The 16655-nt window shown below is 52.4% G+C and overlaps 1 long non-coding RNA gene across 1 annotated transcript; it reads right to left on the minus strand.

Moving 5' to 3' along the window:
* Positions 1–14746: 14746 nt before the first annotated feature.
* On the minus strand, positions 14747–15468 carry LOC116657789. Its single transcript, XR_004312919.1, has 3 exons — positions 15332–15468; positions 15091–15248; positions 14747–14885 (listed from the first exon to the last, which is right to left on the minus strand). It is a non-coding gene; the product is annotated as an uncharacterized LOC116657789 (long non-coding RNA).
* Between the last annotated feature and the right edge of the window lie 1187 nt (positions 15469–16655).

Below are 16655 nucleotides of genomic sequence, written 5' to 3' on the forward strand. Positions count from 1 at the left end.
CGGGTGCAGCTTCTTCCTTCCTCTAGCTCCCCTGTAAGTTGCAAACTTAATCAGAGGAGGGTGGCGCTTTCCCAGCTGGTCTGTGGAGATGATGTGGTGACACAGCTTTGCCATTTGTCCCAGCATCGGCTGGTCTGTCCACTGCCACGTGCTGACTGCCCCTGATGTCCCCCAGGGGACCCGTCCGGCCTGCCGGCCTCAGGCGCTGCCGTGCTTTCCCGGCCATGCCTCCTCGGCCGCCTCAGCCCTGGTTCTCACCCCGTGAGCAGATACCTTTCTGGTCACAAGGGCTATGCAGCTTTGTGGTTTCCTCAGTGTGTTTGTGTGCCCTCCGCCAAGAGGACCAGAGGGGAAGCAGGGCCTCTGCCCTGGCTGATCACGAAGACACGTGGTGCGATTCTGAAGGCCGTAGACTAGACCCACCGCGGGCTCCCGCCTGGAAAGGAAGGGCTCCGGCTTCTTGGAGGATCCCTTCAGTCTGCCCGTTGTGTGAGGAGGGGCGGGTCCAAACGTCTCCCAGTCCTTCACAGTCTCTCCCACGAGTCCTCGCGGCCCCGCCGCGGCCCCTCTCCGAGACGGCGGCTCCGATCGCATCTGAACTCTTTCCGTTTAAGCCTGTCACTCCTCTCTCCTCACATCTGTGCAACTGATGATCGGACGCTTCCTCGGGTCTAGACCTGCACTCCAAGAGGAAGGCAGACCAAAAACTCATTGTTGAATCTGACTTTTAAAAACCGAATGCTTTTCCCCAAAGGGATCGGACCCTCAAATGCAGTGGAGACGCTTTGGAGGGGCTCAGACAGAGGTAGCCCGGGGCTAACGCACTGGCTCTGCTGCTGCGGCATCTCTGCCAAGCGAACTCCTCTCAAGGGAAACCTCAGACCTTGGCCGGTTTGAGACTCCTGTCTGTTACTTAGCAAATCAGTGATAGAGGAAAGTGTACATTGGGGATCTTTGGTTGCAAATAACAAAAGGCCGTCATGTCTAATTTCAGTCCACGAGAAGAGCCCGAATTTGGTGGAGGGACACCATGTAGCTCGCAGCCTGGATGGAAGACTAGAGAATTGAACAGAAATAAAACAAAGCCCCAGACAGGCCCCCGGGACACTCTGGCACGGAGGCAGTGGGGGCAGCAGGCCCCCCTCGTCGCTGTGACTGTTCAATGAGCAAGTCCCAACACGGTTCCCCGGTGCCTCCCTCAGGGGCGGCATGCCAGAAGCGGGAGTTCGGCTCAGGGCTGGTTCTCGGCCGGCTCCTTGCTTTGTTCTAAGACAGTGGGAAGAAAGGGATGGGGAAGGGGCTTCAGGGGCCCATGGGCTTCCACGGCGGGGGAGGAGATGGCCTGCGTTCTCCTCCACTCCGAGACGCCCCACCACGGAAGGCGGCAATTCTCCAGAAAGAACTAACCCAGAGCATTGTTAGGAAGTGGAAACACGGGGGCCATCACAACCAAAGATGACACACGTCCACCCAGACTCGGCTCCCAGGGGCCCTGGTGTTTACGTTATGATGAGAGTTAACCTCACTCTGTGAAGCATCAGCCTCCAGTGGGTGAAGTCTTGGGAGACAAGAGGCCCCGCTCTCCCTGGCTAACACTGTCGCAGGAGCTTCTTTTGTGTCCGCTGGGCCACGAGCCCTGCACCGGCCCCTCGCATGCGCTCCTGGAAGACTAGACCTGGGGCTGTGCCCACGCAGTGAACGGAAGAAGCAAGCAGACAAAACACACAGAGAAACAAGTCAGAGAGCATTGAAAGGCAAGTCTAGGGCAGGGGCTGGGCTGCCGTGAAGAACGGAGGGGCCACCCTAAGGGACTTCTTGGAGGATGCGGAATTACCGCTACAAATTTTAGGCAAAAAAGAGACCCAATTCCGTGGCTGGCCGCGGTGAAGGCAGAGTCCCATGACGGGGCAGTCAGCGGCGGGCGTATGAGACTGGGGTGCGTCACCCTGCAGGAATCGCAGCGGGGTGGACGCTAGGATTTGGGCTGACCCAACACCGTGCTCTCACAGGCCAGTAGGAAAACCAACAGTGGGACAAGGAGTTACCAGAAACTCAAGCCCCGCTGAATCGGACAGGAGGCTCATGATCATTGCATCGCATCACCTCAGGCAAATTACTGCAGCCCTCTTGCTTTACACATTTGTAAGATTCTCAGCCAGAGGAATGTAACACCCTTTGGTTGCCCCGAATCTGGCCATTTGGGGCAGCTACAGTAAAACCACAGTGTTCCTCACCCCCCTCCTCCCCAGCCACTGCCAAAAAAATAATAATAATAATGATTGCTGATATTACTATTTTGCGTGCTGGGTGAGAGTTTCCAAAAACAATAACAATTAATTTTCTTTGGTGGTGTCAGCCAGAAAAGCAGTGAGGTGCCAGGTTTCCACGATCTCCTTAGATCATCTGGCCCCCGTGAACAATGGCTGTGCAGAACCAGCCCTCGGAGGCCAGTGAAGCTGTGTTATAACCCTGACGTGCAGGGTTTCATATCGCGGCCGTCCCACATCACAGCAGGTAGAAAACCCAGGATGGAAAATGGCAGCCTGGATACAAGTTTCCTCCGCAGAAATATTGCCTCCACATAGCAGAACCCCTTAGAGATCTCTTCTGCGTAAAGCTTCAAAAACACACCAGCCTTGGCTTCAGATGCCTTTTTGACACTGCTCCAGACATATTCAAGAAATGGGTCTAATTTTGAAGGATGTATTTGGGCAGCCAACCAAGGCCTAAAAGTAGAATCAGCCATCCTGATTTTATGTAAAAAGAATTTAAAAAAAAATAAGTGCAGCCAAAACTCTGAAATTTCTGAAGGCACTTATGCTCGCCTGTCCGCTCTTAAAGAGGACGCTCAAGGCGCAGTGAGACGAACGTTCCAGACTGGTTTGGGACGGGGACGCCCCGCTCAGCTACTCCTAGACCATCGCTCTAAAGAGGACCCCACATGTGATGGGCACGCCTTGTCACTACTTTGGAGATTTTTTTAAATCCCAAAAATGTCCCTTTAAAAAGCAGCATTAACACCAAAGTTTGGCGGCAAACGTTAAGACAGCCTTGTCCTTGCTCTGCCTCGTCCTGCTCCCTGAAATGAGCAGCTGATGTCACATTTTTTTTAAGCTGCTTCACTCCCAGTTATCTTTTCTAAACAGTACAGTCAAGGTACTGGGTGATGGTCAAGTACGAAAAATGGGGGAAATATTTCAATGAAATTGACTTTAAAAATAGCCAGAACCAAAAAAAAAAGGAGAAGTGATTTGGTCACTCCAGTGAGCACCTATTGTGGAAAGGACCAGTCCAGGGGATTGAAAGGAATTTTTTCAACAAGTACTAGAAAGCAGTTTAAATATAGGTTGTGAAGTAAGGTGTGTGTGTGTGTGTACAAACATGATTGGCAAGTACCAACTGCAAGGTCACAATCGAGTGTGTCTCGGAGGGCAGGCTCCACGTTATGTGCGTTGGCTGGCCGTCAGTGCTGCAGCCACGGTCCTGTGGCCCTGGGGTCCCAGGAGTGCCGACCACCCCACTGACAGCACCCACGTCGTCCTCTGAGGGCCTCCTCTGGCTTCAGGACATACCTAGCCCCTCCCTGGGCAGTTTGGATGGGCAGGGAGTTCCCCGTGGGAGCAGCCCTCAACCGACGGTAAACTAGATTTGGTGGATGCAAATTTAAAAGTACAAAAAGCTTGCCCAGTCTTTTCTCCCTATCTCCAAGGGGGCGATCGCTCCGTAATGCAGTGATGCGAGAGGTGGGAGCTATTAAAGTAGCCCCACCCCAGTCACTGCCTGTCACGGTCCCCGTCTTCCTAGCACTTTGCCGCTGTAATTACAGGTTAATATTTGAGTGGCTTATTTAGTTACTGATCATCCATTTCCCTCCCTGGACCAGAAATGCTGTGAAGCAGAGACCCCTTCCGTGGTCTACGCTGTCTGGTAAACACTAGCTCAATAGATATTTGCTCAATTAACGAGTGAGTAAATTTCACCCCCAGAAGAAAGTTAGGCATTTTCCCACACCTGAAGTGCTTCATCACATCCAGAAAATTCCAGAGATCTTCTTTATCACCTTTAAGACTTAGCTCAACAAGAGACTGAGCCACCAGCTCCTACACAAGAATTTCAAAGACACAGAAGCAAGTTCGGGCCTGTTAGAGTGCGGATGAGGAGGAGCCCAGGTCTGGGAGGCAGCCGTGCACAAGTGCGTGCTGCGCGCGTGAGGCTCACCTGCGGGCGCGCAGTGGAGTTCCTAGGGGAGCTTTTGGGCCCCTGGGATCAAATGCTTCAGGGGAGAAAAGCAAAAACAATGGAGAATCTGGGTTCAGACAATGGCCACCCTGGCTGATACCGTAATGAAAATATTAAAATCACGGGGCTAAAGCATCCTGTCTTGGTTATCCCTTATAAGACCTTGTCAAGATGGAGGGCACTGCTGTTTTGCACCCGGACCTTGATGCAGTGACGGTGTGGTGGGGTGTCCACAGTCCCCTCTCCAGGCCCCCATACCCACCACAGCTCCTGGGAATATGGACTGGTTGACAGCTCACGGTGGCTGCACACCACGCTCCAGGGCCGCCATGCCGGATGCTGTGCCTCCCTGGGGCTGGCCCACGATGAGGGGTCGATGTGGACATTCAGAGCCCACGCCTTCCGAGGGGCCAGCTGAGCTCTCCAGCTCCCCGGGCAGGGCTGCCCTCCTGGGCTTGAGACCTGAGCCCCGTGCTCAGAAGGACCTGCCCTTGGCTGAGCGCTCGGCTGTCTCCATCTTGAAAGCCTTGACAATCTTGTCTTTGAATGTGTGTTTCACAGTGAGGCCTGTGGGGGCAACGCCGCATGCACGTGAGCAGAGGGGATGCGCGTCACGTGGACGTCTTCCTTCCGTGCGGAATGTCGCCCAGTTTGCCTGGAGCGTTCTCAGTGCCGTGGGGGCACAAGGGCCCTCCAGGGGACCGGGGTGGCCAGGAGCTCAGCAGGGCTGGAGGCGAAGGAGCGCTCAATGCGGGTGCGCTGGCGGCCCCCGCACGCAGGCTGCTTCCGCACAGGGAGCCGGCAGGGGCTTTGGAGTGAGCGTGAACCCCGCTGTGCTCCTGCTCGTACGTCTTCCCCGTACGACCAGCCACCCCCAGAAGGTTAGCAGAGCGTGTGTGTACGAAGAAGTGACGTTAAATCAACGGACTTGGTTTTGTGCAGGATTGCCACTGTTCTGATAAGAACAAAATGCACACGTGTGCGTGAGCTGCAGAGTGCAACGGGTGTGCACTGGTGATTCTCCATCCACGTAAAATGCTCCTAAGTTTGCGGTTAACACTGGCAGCGTGTCAGACATAGAAAACAAACTTGCGATGACCAGAGGGGAAAGGGGGTGGGGAGGGGTAAACTGGGAGGTTGGGATTTGCAGACACGCACTACTGTCTGTAAAAGAGATAAACAGCAAGGTCCTGCTGTGCAGCACAGGGAGCTGCAGTCAGTGTCTTGTAATGGCCCATAACGAAAAAGGGTGTGAGAAGGAATATATGTGTGCATGTGTGCGACTGCATCACCGCGCTGCGCACCAGAGACTGACACACTGCAAACCAACTCCACTGCGACTGAAAAACAAAGTAAGGTAGAACCAAAGTGCTTAATACAGTAAAATTCATGCCAGTGGTTTCATTTTTATTTTTCTTTACTTTAATAGAAAATAAAAATCACCATGACAATTAGAGAGACGACAGAAGAAAGAAAACGCTGCATATTCTCGTGCCCTCAAAGCTCCTTCTTCCTGCTTTTTGAACCAGAGGCCCCGCGTGTTCATTTTGCACTGGGCTCTGCTCCCGGGGGGAGGGCTGGGGCCTGGCCGCAGCCTCACAGTGCCCAGCCTCACGGTGCCCAGCCGGGTGTGTCTCCCGAGGCCGCTCCCCCCAAGCCTTCCGCGGGCTCTGCTCTGTCTCTCACTCTGTTCCCCAGGAACCCAGCCCAGGACATCAGAAGTGAGGCATCTCGTCCTCAGCAAAATCAGGGGGTGGAACGTTTGGGGCTGTCTCCAGCCAGGGCAGAAACGAGCCAACAGGGCCAGTCTGAGGCCGGTGTCTTTATTCAAGGCTCCCTTGGACTTGGGAGCCCTCAGGACAGTTGGAAGTATTTTAGTCATTCAAAAAAACTAAAAATGGCATCTCTTTTGTTTCCTACATTGAGCTATTGTTTTTCAAATGGCGTGGGCTCCCATGCTGTCCCTGTAGGATTCGGCCTGCATCACTGCGCCTTCTGGGCAGTGGCTTCTTCCAAACCTCACCCCCACTCCCATGACCCCTGGGTGATGTCAGCTAAGTGGAGCCCTGGCAGAGGAGGGCGGGAATGTGGGGACAGCCTCTCCCCACCCCAAGCCGAGGAGCCAACAACACAATGCCGCCTACGAAGCCAGGAGCTATTACTCACATAATTCACAACACAAAATAAGGAATTATTGCTAGGAGAATGAAGAAAACTTCAAATGACTTCTGACCATGAAAGGAGGCCATAGAGAAGAAAGATTAGTAGCAAATACTTGAAAGAAAAGGATTTCCTTTTCCTCACATCGCCAGACAGAGATTGACCAAGATTTTATGAAAGTGTCTCCTCAACCCACAGCAGTTTAGAAATGTTTGCAAACCATCGTCCCCAAATATTATTTTGTTTGTTGGGTTTTATTTTTACCGTCATTCCTCTACTGTTTTAAAGAAAATTAGGAAAACCCTCCTCAAAGCCCCATCCTTAATCAAGGAAATTCACCCTCGATCACCGAAAGCAACGTAATGAAGCGGCGACCTGCCTGTTCATTCTCAGGGCCCGCCCGCCGGGGGGGGGTCGCTGTCCGGTCCCTGCTGTACCCCAGGCCCTGTGCTGGGCAGGCCCTGGGGCTGCGGCGATGGACAAAACAGCCATAGTCCTGGCTGGTTTTTTTGTTTTTTTTTAAGAAAACTCTAAATGGGAAGAGTATGTCCGTGTGACTTCTGGTCGGGTTGCTGGTTCCAGTGTTTTTAATACAGCACGTGAACTGTAATAAGAAAGCAACATGGGGGAAAGAAGGTTAATCATAAGGCAACCACAGCAGGGAAAACAGAACACTCCCTCGTTCAGGACTGCAGTAACTCAAAGCTGCGTCTGACTCCTCAAAGTGCTCTGAGTCTAGAAGATAATTTTAATCACAGTTTTACAGAGTTTTATAAAGAGGCGAATGTTCGTTTTCATCACGAAGGAAAGGAGCCATGATTTCTGCACCCCTACAACCCACACCTGGCAGGCTCTTACCCAGTAATAAGGCAGCTAAGCCACGTGGGGGGACCGTCTTCTTCAGCCCAGGATGGCAGACTTCCCGTGTTAGTGGCTCTTAAAAGTCAGGGTACAAAGTACATCAAACGTATTGAAAATCACAATGATAAGCCTTGCTCTGCTAAGACTGGGCCTCCCTCCTGGTGAGTCACGGGGGGTTTCGTCTTCTTTGCACTTGTTTACGTTCTTTGGTTTTTCTTCCGTGAACGCAGTTGCTTCAACGTGAAGAGGAAAGAACACATTTCAGAATAACAGAGACACTTGGTACATGCAGCACACGATCTTTGGCGTGTGAGGGTGTGTGCACAGGTAAGAAGGAGAGGGGCCAGGAGGATTATGAATACATTTCTTTCTCTTCTGGTCTCTTTTCTCCAAACTTCTTACTTCGGTGAGGAATGTTTTAAGCTGCAAGTAAGAGAAAACCCAAAGAACTAAGCCTCAGTCCTGGGGACACTGAGACTTCAGCTCCAGATGACGCCGGAGGGTCCAGATGCCAGTCTTCGACTCTGACCCATGCCCCCCACGTCAGCATCCATCCTGCACCCGAGCCCACGGCCTCACCTCGCGTGACGGCTTCCTACGCAGGGAGGAACGAGACAAGAAACAAAGGGTACTCTCTTCCCACACATCTGTCTCTTCAAGGAAAGCGGTATTTCCCAGCACCACCCAGAAGACTGTCTCTCACCTGCCACTGCGCAGAATTAGATGCCCTGCGGTCAGTCATCCTAGGAAATCTTGCACAGACCAAGTAAAGTCAGGTACATGATCGGCCACACCAGCCCGTCTGGGACAGTGGCTGTGGCGGCCACTAGCCACGTGTGCTAGTCAAGCGCTGGAAGGCGGCTAGCGTGAGTGAAAGCTGCATGTTTAGCTTGGTTTCCCTCTCAGTGATTTCAGTGGCCCCACGAGGCAGCTTAGTGGACGATGGAGGTTTAGGTCACTCCCAGCTCATCCCTCTCACGTTGAATTCACATCACCAAGAAGGGAGGAGGGCAGGGCTGCTGGACAGACAAATAATGGTGTCTGTGGCCGACACCCTCTGTTTGTGTCTTAAATCTTACTTATGAACCTTTATTTTTAACAAAAACAACAAAGGCAATGCTTTCGGTACCCTGGCTGTGAGACTGCCCCGCTCCCAGAAGCAGAACTGAACTAGGGCACAGCACAGGGAGGAGGCGGGAAAGGCTGGCTTTTCCGGCCCGGCCTCGGCTGGGTAGCGGGCAGCCTGGCCCACGGTGCCTGGGGGGAACCGACGTCGCGCTCACCTTCAGCACGAGGCGGGCCCGGCGGGCGGCTGGAGAGCGAAACATCATCCCGGACTCGCGCTTCGGAGCCGCGCGTGGCATTGTTTCCTTTAGCCGAGCCGGACACACGCGGGGCTCGGCCCCTGCCGTGGAGTCGGTCTCGCCCTCCTCTCCTGCCCTTCACCGTAGCCCGTCCCCTCGGGGCGAGGGGGGGGTGGGGCCGTGCCGCCGTTCTAGCAGGTCACCGCCGACGGAGATGAACGCGCGCTCGTGGAAGCCCACAGGCCCGACAGCTGGCTTCCGTCCTTTCCGCTGAGCCCGGCCCCTGCGTGGAGAGCCGGGCGCCCGCCTCCCCTGGGGGAGCAGCAGGGGAGGCAGCGGGTTTCTGAAAGCGGGTATGAAAGCAGCGTTTGGGAAGCAAAGTGTTATCAGGGACCAAAACCTGCGACAGGAAAGGGGAGAAGGTGGGCACGGGCAGAGGGGCTAGTCCAGCGGAGGTGCAGTCACGACGGGGACCCCGTCACCACCCATCGGCAGGAGCCGCCAGATGTTCAGTCTCTTCTTTGACGCGGTCACAAGGCGGACTCGCCGGGAAGCACGTGAGCTCGGGCCAGGCTGCTCTCCGGGGCTGCGGCAGCGCCCGCAGGGGCCCACGGCCGGAGACTCGGTGCCCACGCCCCCGCCTCGCAGGAGAGTCTGGGCAGCACATCCCGTGCTGCGGCACGTGGGCAGGACCGCTCCTCGTGGGAATCTCAATGCAGCACTTCTGGGAACAGTGAATGAAGCCATCTTTGCAGCTGAAACCCAACGCATTTGACCGAACTGCCCGCTCTTCTATGTAGGTCAGGAGTCCACGGCATGCTGGCATCTTAGAGGGCAGGCAAGTCTGAGGCTGCTTTTTTTTTTTTTTTTTTTTAATTTCTGATGTGTTTTTTTTGGTTTGCATTCATGTTCCAAGTTATTAATCTGCACTATTGTGTGGACAAAATTACATATTAAATTAACTGCTTCTCTCCATCCTGCTTTCGGGAGTCCTCTAAAGAAATGTGACCCAATTTTTGAAGGTTTTCTTTTAGAATTTCAGTTGTTCTTTTCCCTTGGCTGTTTACATGCACATACCCCGTACTGTCAGCTGAGCGCAGCCGTCTACTTTGGAAGACACATCCATCATAATAGGGTGTGATGATTTGCCAAATGTGCGGTGAAATAGCTTTTTAAAAATTTTTTGCAATTAAAAAAAAAAACTCACCTGTAGCTAGAGTCTTTTTAGAAGCATTCACTCCGCAAGAATGCCTAGTGAGCGCTCCTGTGGAAAGAGAGAAGTTGCGCTCGCGACCCTGAGTTCCGCCATGACAAGCGCTTCTGTGTGTGCCGTTCCGTGTTACTCCTGCAGCGGCTGTGCGGTGGGAGGACTGGGACTGAGCAGCCTTGTCTTACAGGCTCCACATCTCCCTCGGGGCCGCGAAGCAACTCACCTAAGACACCAGGCCCCCGATTGCAAAGCAACCTCCCATCGCAAATTCTCCCAAGAAGCTGAAGACCGCAAATTCCTAGGACACCTGTCTCCACGTTGAGTTCTGTGCCTGCTGGCCCAGACCAGTGGGTTTGGGGCCAGGAGCCATCGTTGTAAAGAAACAGAAATACGTGGAGAACAAGGAAAACCAGCGAAGGGCTGTCTGTGGAGCACCCGGTGGAGAACGTGATGGGTCCTGGGGCTCACCCAACTGAATCCTCACCGGGACCCGGTGAGCTAGTGGAGCTGTACCCATTTTAGAAAATTTCCAGTATGTTATTAACAGCAATTGGTTCTCAGAAGCGGTGGGACAAGCCGTTCAACGCCGCGGTGCCTGACTTCAGATCCCCAGCTTCCTCCTGTTCCCTCCCCCTTTCCCTTCTGGCCCCCGAGCCCCATCCCCCCCACTCCCACCGCTGCATTTCTCCTCGAAGAATCAGTACCCTTCTGTCCAAGGATCCTAGTATTCTGCAGCAACCTTATGTTTTGATTAATAAACAAGAGTTGGAGGAGAAGGATCAGTGAAACTGTCTTGAATGCACTAGACTCAAACTTAGCAGTTTTCCCCAAGCGTTTCACTTCAGAAGAAAAGTAACTTTCCAAATGGAGTCCAGTTGTAACTAAAAGTCATCCAGAGTTTGGCCCTGAACTTCTGACCTCTCTCGGACCACTCTGCCCTGGCAAAGCCCTCGGGTTCGCCGCCTGCTCACTGGTCCTCCGTGATGAGCCGGGTCCTCGTGGCAGGAGTAAGACTTGAGGGAGGGTGTGGGCAACAGTCCCAGGGGAGCTTTTACTTGTCTGGCCCTGGTCATCCTCAAATCTGCTCCACCCACCACCTGCCAATGTGTTGATCTCCGTGCTCAGATACACGGTAGAGCTCTGGAAGACTTCCCTGCACTCACTGTAAAGAGACGGGGGGCCCAGGCTAGGGTGGAGGCCAGAAGCACCCAGACTGGATTCACTCCCGTCTCCCACCCACCTGCTGTGAGACCACGGACATGTTACTTAATCTCTCTCGGCCTCAGTTTTCTCTGCCAAATGGAGATGAGAATTACTTCCCAGGGTATATTTTATAAGGAGCCAGAATGTGAACCTGTGTGAGCCTGGCTTATGTAAAATTTTTATTGAACTGAAAGAAAGAGAAATACACAACCTATAAGTGTAGAGTTACGACTTTCAGATAAGCAAGGATTTCTTAACAGGATACAAAGAGTTGTAAGCACAAAGGAAAAATTGTATATACTGGACTACATTAAAATTAAGAACTTCTGTTCACTGCAAAATATCACTATGAGAAGGAAAGGGCAAGCCACAAAGCGGGAGAGGCGACAGCCATGCAGACATCGGACAACGCCTGCAAATCCACAAGGAAAAGTCAGACGAGCCAATGGGAAAGCGTCAGGAGACTCACACTGGCACTTCACAGAGACCCCCAAATGGCCAATAAGCACATGAAAAGATTCTCAGCATCATTCGTCATCAAGTAAACGCAAATTAAAACCAGAATATGATGGCCCTAGACATCGACCAGGATGGTCACACGGCTAATTGAAACGAGCGGCCAAAATGGAAAAGACAGACTATTCTAAGTGTTGATGAGTATGAGGAGCAACTAGAGGATCAATATTCTTCCAAGAGCTGAGTATAGAGAGGCACAGTTTGGAAAATAACAAAGCTTTTACATGACCCCAAAGAGTTAAAATGGCTACCGCTCCACCACCCATCGGATCGAGGCAAGTTTATATTGCAAAGCTGGATACCATAATCATCAGGGCCCAGAAAATAAACACACGCTGAGTCACGGTGAAGTCTCTGCCTCTGAACCAGCAAGAGGATGAGCCTCTCACCCCATTACTGTGCCGGGCCAGCCAGCTGCTTGCCTCCTGTTTTGTCTCCAACCCTCTTGACCAGGCACAGAAATGACCAGGTTGGTATCTCATCAGGGTATAAAAGGGAGACGGAGGCTATGCAGGCAACATGGTGGTCGTAGAATGGGCACTGCTGATTGACCCTGGCAAGTAGGGATAGCTTAGAGAGGTGACCTCGGGGCCCCAACTGGAGACTTCTACTTACAGACAATCTTATAGGCCACTCCATTGTCATGTTGTGTGTTCCCGGGTCCACATGCAACTCAAAACTACAGTGAGGTATCACCTCACACCAGCCAGAATGGCCAGCATTAAAAAATCCACAAACAATAGATGCTGGAGAGGGTGTGGAGAAAAGGGAACCCTCCTGCACTGTTAGTAGGAATGTAGTTTGGTGCAGCCACTATGGAGGACAGTATGGAGGGTCCTTAAAAAACTGAAAATAGACTTACCCTATGACCCAGCAATCCCACTCCTGGGCATATATCCAGAGGGAACCTTATTTCAAAAAGATACACACACCCCAATGTTCATGGCAGTACTATATACAATAGACAAGACATGGAGACAACCTAAATGTCCACTGACAAATGACTGGATAAAGAAGTTTTGGTATATTTATACAATGGAATACTACTCAGTCATAAAAAGGGTAAAATAATGCCATTTGCAGCAACATGGATGGACCTAGAGAATGTCATACTAAGTGAAGTAAGCCAGAAAGAAAGAAAAATACATGATATCACGCATATGTGGAATCTAAAAAAATGACAAAAATAAATTTATTTACAAAACAGAAACAGACTCACAGACATAGAAAACAAACTTACAGTTACCGGGGATAAAAGGGGGGTGGTGGAGGGATAAATTGGGAGTTCAGGATTTGCAGATATTAATATATATAAAATAGATAAACACCCCAAGGTCCTACTGTGCAGCACAGGGAACTGTGTTCAATATCCCATAACAGCCTATTATGAAAACGAATCTGACAAGGATACACATGTGTATAACTGAGTCACTATGCTGCACACCAGAAATTAACACAATATTGTAAACCAACTCTACTTCAATTTAAAAAAAAAAAAAAAAGACACAGGATCCTGTATAATAAAGTGCTTTTGAGATTTTGAAAAACTGCTGCTTTTAGAGGCATCCAGGATGGACCCATATTGACCAAATTATGTTTCCTGGGCTGATGGTGTTTTACTGTTCTGTGCAGTCTGGTTTTCTAAGAAAGAATAAGAGGTGAGACATGCAGGAGATCAATGAAGAATTCCCTGTGAAATTAGACATGGAGGGGTGAGCACAGGAGAAAGTGGGGGCGACCCTCGCGCCGTAACGTGTCTGAAACCTTAGAGCAGCAAGAATGAGAGACTGGCTGCAGACTGCAGTTCTGGGAGAGTCTCAGCTAATGCAGCCGAGGGTCACCAGGCGAGGTCTGCCTGACGCGGAGCCCCGCGCTGGGCAGGGTCGGGCTGCTTCCAGCAGCCTGGCTGTGCTCAGTCGTTGGCGGGGAAGGTGTGACCTCAGTGTATTTGTGACAGTGGGTCTAAGGGTGTGGAGGCTGGACCTGTCAGGCAGCTCTGCTCCCTAGAGCAGACACCCTCCAAGGGTTAGCGCCCAGAGGCGCCCCTCCAGGTTCCGTTTCCTGATGGGAGCTGGATCCCGCAGTGACAGGAACTGCAGTGTCACTAACTGCTGACTCATCTTGTACCAGACCTTCCTTATCAGAGACCCATAAACTGGGAGCAGAAGAAGGAATGAATCACTGCGATGACTCTGCACGTACCGGGCACTGTGCTTCGGCACCCTTGCCTCTTGGGAAAGTCAGGACACAGAGTAGGAAGCACCAGTCTCACCGTCAGTTCACTTCTCATCTTGGATGTGTCCGGAGCCCCCAGATCTCCATTCATTAATAAAAAATTCCCAGGGGTCCTCTGACGCTCTTCAGCTCCTGTGCAACGTGTGATGACGTCTTCACTTACCGTGCATGGCGCCTGTCTCCGGGCTGTGATGCTAACGAGGAGGAAGGGTTTGTTCTGTTTAGCGTGCTCTCTAGCGCCTGTGTGGCGTCTGTTCCTCAGCCATAAATAAGTCTGAGCTAAATTAGTGAATAAACTTTTCATCACCTGCACCTTGTCAGTGAGGGTCTGATTCCCCGTCACCTTAGAAATAAAGCATCGTTTTGGTTTTTTGTTGTTGTTGTTGTTATAAACATTATATTTAGATAAGGACATAATTATTTCACTTATGGTGTCATTTAAGGGAATAAAGTCAGAGCATCGTGAATAAGCTCTCTTGTAAAACCTCAGTCATTCTGAATGCTCTGAGGGCTGCGTCTGACTGGACTCCCCTCTCCCCGTGACAACGTATACGGTCTGTTGAGAAACACTAAATCAGGTGACCCCTGGGTATGGTGACCGCAAATCCCAGACTTTCTGGAGCAGGATCAATTCCCAGTGTCCCCTCTGTCTTTTTCCATGCAGATATATTCACAAATCATAAACAAAACATTCTTTGGCAGACAGCTTCCCAATTTTTGATTTGGAAAATGAGGTCACCAGATTTTCAAGACTTCTGGAAGTTTTTCTTAGGATCTGTTCGGGGAGTTTCAGGTTTGTGGAGAGCAGTTTGCCTGAAAATAAATTTAAGTGTCCCCAGACCTATTTTCCGTCTGTCAACAGCCCGTCCCCTTAAATCTCAGAGGGTCTCCGTGCCTCCTGGCTGGCCCTCCCCACCTTCCTCTGTCCCCCCCTCCCTGCCCGCCTCGCTCTGAGGCCTCCCCTACCTCTGCTCTGTGGCACCGCTGTCAAGAGTGCTGTCTGACTTCACGTGTTTGCGGCCCTTTCGCCGAGCTTGTGGGAGGAAGGTTTATGTAGATTTTTGAAGACTGTCTCAGGCTACAAGTCTCTAGAAGCAGACCTCGAGAGAAGAGGCTTTTCGGGGAGGTGACCCCAAGCAGAATGGGGGCCAGGAGAGCTGAGACAAGGAGGGATGTAAGTGGGTAAGTGAGGGTGGTGAATGCCCCAGGGTCGGGGGGGGGGCAGCTAGGGCTCAGCCCAGGGAGCCTCCAGGAGACAACATGGAACACTTGTGTCCCACTGAGCAACAAGTGAGCCAGGGCTCTGATCCACCCGTGGCCATCTGAGATCAGTTTTGAGTCACTCCTGGGGGTTTCACCAACCTCACATGCCAGCCTGCACTCCAGGAGGCTCAAAAACACTCTCCAACAAGAAGCCGTGGTCACGCTCTCCGTAAGAAGCAGAGGGGGTGTGTGGACGAGGCAAGCATCTTCCTCCCAAACCAGGTCCGATGTCTTCGTGCCTGGACCACGTCTCTACCCTGAAAAGGACGTGTCACACTTTCGTCCAGTTCTGTTGTCACGGATTTAGCCCTCTGACCCACCCTAGTCATTCTCAAGGCACCTTTTCTCTGAGTACTGTGGAAAAACCGCGTCACAGCTCAGTTCTAACAGCAACCTGGATCCCAGGAAAAGACCAAACACCACTCAGAGAGCTGCAGGACTCAAGTTTATCACGTTAGAAAGCCCACAGGAGTTAACACTTGAAGCTCAGGACCCCAGCTGCAGCTTTACACATGCCTTTTATAGGCTGCCAGTTTTACACTTTGCAACATCATATGCAAATAAAGCATAACAGAAGTTGACCAACCAGGAACAAGCTTTGTAGAAATAGACCAATCAGGAGTGAGAGAAGTAGCCAATCAGGAGTAAGCTCCATGCAAATGAAGTAATACAAATGGACCAATCAGAAGTTAGAGAAATGGACCAATCAGAAGTGAGAGTAACAGCCAATCAGGAGTGAAGGAAATAACCAATCAGAAGTGAGCCCAGGGAACCAATAGAATTTTAGGAGTAAGTTAGCCGCTTTAGAGGCAAAAAGTGAGATAAAGCTTCCTGGTCAGGGAACCAGATGGTGCTGGGAGGAGAGCAGCGGCTCCGCCTAGGGGTCCTTCCGGTCTTTTTGTGGGGCTTCCCGCCTCGTGAGGAAGCTACCCCCTGCCCTGAGCCGTTAGCAGAGCCGTCTGCTAATTAACCGAGTGCTTAGGAACAGAGCACGCGAGCAGAGTGGATGTCTGTTGCGACTGGACCACATTTTGCTTCCACGTCCCCACAGCTGCACATCACGTGGCGGACAGTTGCTTTAGAGCGTCTGACGGATGTGATATGGTACTAGGTGTGGTCCTGGCCTGGGGACTTCAGATCTGAGTAAGCCGCTAGCTGGCTCTGATGTGCGGTTCTTCCCCTCCCGGTCCTCCGGGGGTGCTGGTAGCCGGCGCTGCCACTCTCCTCTCCCGCCTGCCCCCCGGGCCCCAGGGCGCCCTCTCACGGCGCGCGGCGAACGCACGCGGCGCCCCCTGCCGGAGCCCGCAGCTCTCCTGCAGAAACCCGCGGCTCTTACCGCACTATTCGAAATGCGTGGGAACCGCCGCGCGGCGGAAGAGGGAGAAGAGGCGTTTCTGCCATCCGCAGGGGGGAAAGCGAGGCGCCCCGCGGGGCGCGGCACCGCAACGGCTCGCGGCTGCGTCAGGGACGGCGGAGGGGCCTGCCTGTCCGGAAAGGAGGCGGTGTCACAGCGAGACACCCCCCCCCCCCAGCGTGCGTGTGTGGGGGGAGCAGGCGCGCTCCGGGCGGGCTCGCGGTAACCGGGGTTCGGAGGCCACAGCCTCAGCACGCAGCTCCTCCATAGCATGCGAGCCACCGAGCAGCCGGGTGAAGCGGGACCAACC

Source organism: Camelus ferus, chromosome 19 (assembly GCF_009834535.1).
Source record: "Camelus ferus isolate YT-003-E chromosome 19, BCGSAC_Cfer_1.0, whole genome shotgun sequence".
NCBI classification, from domain to species: domain Eukaryota; kingdom Metazoa; phylum Chordata; class Mammalia; order Artiodactyla; family Camelidae; genus Camelus; species Camelus ferus.